General features: G+C 37.0%; 1 non-coding gene across 1 annotated transcript; it reads left to right on the top strand.

The window, feature by feature from the left end:
- The first annotated feature begins 5,142 nt into the window (after nucleotides 1-5,142).
- LOC117281575 (small nucleolar RNA R71) lies at nucleotides 5,143-5,249 on the top strand. The gene has a single exon (XR_004512213.1). It is a non-coding gene; the product is annotated as a small nucleolar RNA R71 (small nucleolar RNA).
- Nucleotides 5,250-6,857: the final 1,608 nt, after the last annotated feature.

The raw sequence follows: 6,857 nt of genomic DNA, 5'->3' as shown, positions 1-6,857 counted from the left end.
TAGCGCAGTCTGAACAGAAATCGCCTGAGCAAGGCTAGTGCACACCATCAAAATATGAGCCAAAGCCTCCTGAAGGCCTGAAATCACAATAGGCACAGTTGGTGCCTGAGCTTGCCCCACTGGCTCAACCACATCTGGAACCTGCGCCTGAGCTGGAGCAACTGGTGGATCGGCAGGTGCTGCTCTAGCTGTTGTACGAGCTGCACCTTTTCCCCTACCGCGACCCATATCGTGACCTCAGCCTCTCGTGGCCCTAGTCGGTGGTACTGGTGGTTGTCCATCTTGTCCGGTAGCACGTGTCCTCACCATCTGCGAGAGAATAGAATAATAGAAGTTTAGTTCCCGAAATCAACAAATCTGCACGACAAGAATATAAGAATGTGAAGTTTCGTAAGGGTTCAGCAGCCTCTCGAAGATAAGTACAGATGTCTCCGTACCGATCCACAAGACTCTACTAAACCTGCTCATGACTCGTGAGACCTATATTACCTAGGCTCTGATACCAACTTGTCACAACCCAAAACACAACTTGTCATGATGGCACCTATCATGGTACTCGGCAAGCCAACTACTCAGACATTTCCGACACTGTTAATCTCTGAAATATACTAAAACATTATAAATAAATATAAAAAAATCTAATAAAACAGGATAGAATATCATAACTCAATACATAAGTTTTTCCCAAAACTGAGGTGTCACTGAGTACATGAGCATCTACATAATGACATAGTCTGGTACACTATCTAGAAAGTAGAAATGAATGAATAACTGAAAGATAAGGGAGGAGAGTCAAGGTCTGCGGATGCCAAGCAGCTACCTCGATGATCTCTGAATGTCTGAACTCTACAAATCAGCACCAGTCGTGATCGGAAACACCTGGATTTGCACACGAGATGCAAGGTATAGCGTGAGTACAACCAACTCAATAAGTAACAAATCTAAACTTTGGACTGAAAGTAGTGACGAGTCAAAGTATTACAGTCCACATGCAGTATTAATAGTATGGAAATTAAAGTATGACACTGATATCTCAGTAATTCATAATCTATAAGAAAGGTACAAGAATTTAGACATGCTTTTAGGTTTTTGCAATAAAACTTTACACAGAACAGAGCAGATCCAACCAAAATGCAAATAAACCAGGGCAGATCTAGCCCAAATGTAAATAACTGCTAGCATTGCGCCCACTATGGATATGCAGACTCCGGAGGGGCCAATCCAGTCCAAGCGCTATAATAAGCCAAATCCTGGCATGAATCAATAAACTTTGTTGCGGCATGCAATCCGATCCCATGAATATCACTCACAATAGACTCTCAGCCTCACTCAGTCATTAATCGCTCCAGTCTCGGGCTCACAAGAATCATAATAATCCGCCCAAACAATGATGATATGATATCAATAAAAGACAGCAGAGGCTGAGACATGTTATGCAAATAATAGCTGTGACTGAGTACAAATGACAAATTAGGAAAATAATTCAACATGTAACACGACCTCTGTGGGTCCCAATAGTACCAACACGGAGCCTATGCAAGATTTCTAACATGACTGGTAGATCAATTGCTCTAACAAATGGTGAAAATACGGGTAACAACAAGATTTTTCAACTATATAGTTCCATGGAATCAACCAAGTCACAATTCTTACGGTGCATGCCTACTCGCCCGTCACCTAACATGTGTGTCACCTCAACAACAATCACATAATACGGAATTCGGGGTTTCATACCCTCAAAACCAAGTTTAAAAGTGTTACTTACCTCAAATTGTGTAAATCCCTACTTCGACAAGCCTTTACCTCGCGAAACGTCTTCTGATTGCCTCGAATCTAGCCACAAATAGTTCGATACAATCAACACGGGCTAAAGGAATCAATTTCATAAGAAAATACTAAATTCTTAATCAAAAGTCAAAAAGTCAACTCAAAAGCCAACCCCCAGGCCCACGTCTCGGAATCCAATAAAAGTCACAAAATTCGAACACACATTCAACCACGAGTCCACCCATACTAAAATTACTCAAATCCGATACCAAAATCTCGATCAAATCTCCAAAATTCGGCCTAAGAACTTTCCTCTATTTTTCCCCAATTTTCCAACCCAAATCACTAATTAAATGATGAAATCAAAGACATAAACACGGAATTTAACCAAAACTAAGTAAGAATCACTTTCCCCAATCACTCACTTAAAAATCTCTCCAAGAATCGCCTCCAGCCGAGCTCCCAAAATCAAATTTGTGATATGAACTCAAACCCTCGTTTTGAAATATTTAAGTTCTGCCCAGACGACCCTTCATCACGATCGCGGAAAATGCTTTGCGATCGTGAAGCACAACTCAGCTACCAAGAAATTTCACCTTATGCGAACGCGACACTACACAACTGTGGTTGGAGGCAGTAATTTTGAAATTACCTCAACCTTTGCTTTATCAACTTCAATGCCATCTGATGTAATTTTGTGTCCAAGAACGATACCTTATTTCACCATAAAATGATATTTTTTCCAATTTAAAATCAGATTTGTTTCTTCACATCTTCTCAATACTAATGTTAGATGGTGAAGACATTCTTCAAAGGTTTTTCCAAAGAGTGTGAAATCATCCATAAATATCTCCAAATATTTTTCAGTCATGTCTGAGAAAATAGATGTCATGCATCTTTGAAGTGTGGCAGGGGCATTGCATAGACCAAAAGGTATTCTTCTGTATGCAAATATCCCGCTAGGGCAAGTAAATGTTATTTTCTCCTGGTCTTTTGGTGCAATCGGTATTTGATTGTAGCTAGAGTAACCATTAAGAAAATAATAAAAACTATGCCCTGTCACTTCTTCAAACATCTAGTCAATAAATGGTAAGGAAAAATGATCTTCTCGGGTAGCACAATTGAGTCTACGATAGTCAATGCATACCCTCCATTCTGTGACAGTTCGAGTTGGAATCAACTCATTATTTTCATTTTGCACAACTGTCATTCCACCCTTTTTTGGTACAATTTGTACTGGACTTACCCAACTACTATCAAAGATTGCGTAGATTATTCCTGCATCCAAAAGTTTAACTACCTCCTGTTGGACCAATTCTTGTAATTTAGGATTCAGACGCCTTTGTGGTTGCACTACTAGTTTTAAATTATCTTCCAACAGTATTTTGTGCATGCGCAAGACTGATTCCTCTTATGTTTTCAATAGTCCATCCTATTGCTTTCTTGTATCTTCCAATACTTCAATCAGTTGATGTTCTTGTTCGCCTATCAAAGAGGAAGAAATTATGTCTGAAAATGCTTAAGGTTGTAGGAAAACATATTTTAAATGAGAAGGGAGAACTTTTAGCTCAAGAGAAGAGTAAGGGTTTCCCTGTTTTATTTCTTCTTCATGGATTTCGAATGAGTCTTCATGTTCGTGCTCTCGCTGGGATTCTTCATCAAATCCTAAATCAATGTCAGTTAGATGATCTTCTGGTGGATCATTGACTAATTGTTGACTTTGATATTCTTCCACAATTTCATTTAATATATTAATGCCGAAATATGATGAAGAAGTTTTCTTATCAGGATATTTCATTAATTTTTGCATATCAAAGATCACCCTTTCTTCATCCACTCTCAAAATTAGTTGTCCTTGTTGGACATCAATCAATGCTCTTCCAGTTGCTAAAAATGGTCTTTCAAGAATTAATGGCACTTGACTGTGTTCTTCCATATCAAGTATTATGAAATCCACTGGAAACACAAATTTGTCTACTTTGACAAGTACATCTTCTATTATACCTCTTGGCTTTTTCAAGGATTGATCTGCCAGTTGTAGTGAAACTGGTGTCGCTTTTATTTGTCCCAAGTTGAGCTTCCTGAAAATTGAAAATGATATTAGATTAATAGAAGCTCGTGAATCACAAAGTAATTTTTTAAAATAAAGTACAAGGAATTGTAAAACTCCCTGGATCTCCGAATTTCTTCAGAAGCGTATTTTGAATTATAGCACTACAATTTTCTGCCAATTCAATGCAAGATCTTCTAGCTTTCTTTTGTCTGAAAGAATTTCTTTAAGAAACCTTGCGTATGAGGGCATTTCAGCTAGTGCATCAGTGAAAGGGACATTGATGTGCAATTGCTTGAGGATTTCAAGGAACTTCCCAAATTGTTTATCTAATTTCTCCCTCTTTTGTTTTTGAGGGAAAGGGAATGCGATTTCCTGGGTTCCTTCATTCTTTTGTGAGTGTGATTCTTGCTTCCTCTTTTCCCCCTTTTTTACTGGTTCACTTGTCTCTTGTTCCTTTGATTCCTGATTTTTAGGTTCTTGTTCTTTTTCTTTATCACATTCTTGCTATGGATCAGGTAATTCCTTGCCATTTCTCAAAGATATAGTTTGTGCTTGCTCCTTTGGATTTTTTTTCTGTATTACTTGGGAGACTACCAGGATTTCTCTCTGTTAGCTTGGTTGCTAACTGTCCCATCTGAATTTCAAGGTTCCGAATTGCCAAGCCCTGTGATTCCATTCTATCTTCAACATTTTTATTGAGCTTCTCAGTATTTTTGATGAATTGACAAACCAAATCCTCTAGGTTTGGTTTCTGAGATGGAGTCTGAGTTTGGTATCGTTGAGGATTTCTTATTTGCTTTTGGAAGCCAGGAGGTGCTTGACTTGACTAACCTTGTTGTCCAGGCTGCCATGAGTTGAGAATTTCATTGTTGTTGCTCCATGAGAAACCTGGATGTCTTTGCCCCTGGGGGTTAAAACTGTTGTTATTATAATAGTTATTATTTCTATTATAATATCCAACTGCATTAACATATTCTCCCATTTGGCATTCATGATTCTGATGTCCTCCTCCACACAAATCACATAATGAGTGTGATTGTGATTTTGGTGTGGTAGTTTGCATTGCCTCTACCTTCTTTGTCAAGGTTGTTATTTGATGAGCTAATAAAGAGAAATCGTCAACCTGGTGCATTCCAGATGGCTTTCTTGGTTGAGCTCTTTCAGTTGGCCATTGACTTGCGTGTTCAGCAATTTCATCTAAAAGAGCCATGGCATCTTCAGTGGTTCTGCTCATGATTGAGCCACCTACAGTTGTATCTACGATACTTCTTGAAGTAGGTGTTATTCCATTATAAAAATTAATCAGTTGCTACCAATCTGGTACACCGTGGTGTGGACACTTTCTCAAAAGTCCCTTAAATCTTTTCCAAGCTTCGTAAACAGATTCTGCATCGAGCTGAGAAAAAATATTAATTTCTTGTCTCATTCTAGCAGTCTTTGCAGGTGAGAAATATTTATTCAAAAACTTTTGAGTCATGCCTTCCCATGTTTGAATGGAACCTGTTGGTAGATTCCTGAGCCATGTTCTTGCATCTCCCCTTAAAGAAAAGGGAAATACTCTCAATCTAATAGCATCATTCCATTGTTTCCAAAAGTATCTAAGATTTCCATGAAATCGTCCAGATGAGTAGTAGGATCTGGTGAGAGTCTATTGAACTGGCAATTATTTTGAATCATTTGAATCAAGGCTAACTTGATTTCAAAATTACGGGTGGCTACTGGAGGATGTCTTACACTGGATTCTCTTCCTGTGTAAGTTGGCCTTGCGTAGTCCCTCAGTAATCTCCTTGGCCTTGGTTCAACTTCATCAAATTGATCCTCCATAATAGGATTCTGATTCTCTTTCCTAGGAGGTATTCCTTGATCATCTTCCATGCTAGTTTGATTAGTGTTGAGACTTTGATCGTATTCTGCTGATAGTTTCTTCAATCTTCTCAAAGTTTTGTTTATTTCAGGATCAAGGTTGATTGTCTTCTTTGATGAAGAACGGGTCATATGCCTTCTGCACACAAGAGTTAATGAATGAGTAATATAAAAGATAAATTATTCTCAAATAAATAATTTTTTTATTTGAAGTAGATTTCTGCCAATCCCGGCAACGGCGCCAAAAATTTGACGAGTGGCTAGCATATATCTTGTCAAATTTTATAATATAGAAAGATGTCGGTCTAGATTGAGTAATCTATTCTTCCAAATAAGTCTTGTTGAATTACTATTTGAGAAAATATGGAGTGGTGAATTGATTAACTAACAATTTATAAATAAAGTAGCAGCGAGAAAAAATAAAAATTATTTTCCTTCACAAATATGATTAAAAGAAAGTGTTGGAATCCTCACTTCACTTGATATTGCAATTATAACGTAGGTCCAATCGTTATTCAACTTCTATTCCCACAAATATATAAATGTCTCTAGTGGTTAACATTCACATACTATTACTTAAATCTATTAGTTAGTCACGCTCTTTCGATTACACAACTTAACTATCAAAATAAGCAATATTAAGAGCAAGGAATATATGCTAAAACTAAAACATGCTCTTTTTTTGAGAGCCTCTTTCGATTAACTCACTTGTTATAACTAAATTATATTAGAATTGCTCTTGCAATTACGATCCTTAATACTATCATAGTTATACATTGCAGCAGGTAATTAACATTTAGGCGATAACTTGTTTATAAAATTAACTGTATTACTTATTTTGCTCTTTCGATTACAAAATTAGTAAAAGTTAATTTATACAAACTTAAAAAGATGCCGTGAAATCTAGTTAATATCTGTTGCTGAAGCAGATGATATATATAAAGTTTCAGGCCAAGCACGTGAAGTTGAAGAATAATTACTACTAAAAATTACTCCATAGTGAAGTAATTATAACCACAAGAATTGTTCTTCTTTATCAAATAAAAAAATAGAAAGAAATATTCAAAGTGAATAATTCTCCCTATTTAATTATTATCAAAAAATAAAATGAGATGCACAGTGGAGTTTTTACTTCAAACTCAAATGAAACTAGCCAATTCAGTGGCTTCACAAT

Source organism: Nicotiana tomentosiformis, chromosome 12, assembly GCF_000390325.3.
Source record: "Nicotiana tomentosiformis chromosome 12, ASM39032v3, whole genome shotgun sequence".
Taxonomy (NCBI): Eukaryota; Viridiplantae; Streptophyta; class Magnoliopsida; order Solanales; family Solanaceae; genus Nicotiana; species Nicotiana tomentosiformis.
The sequence above is the reverse complement of the archived record's forward strand: the minus strand, read 5'-3'. Positions and strand labels throughout refer to the sequence as shown.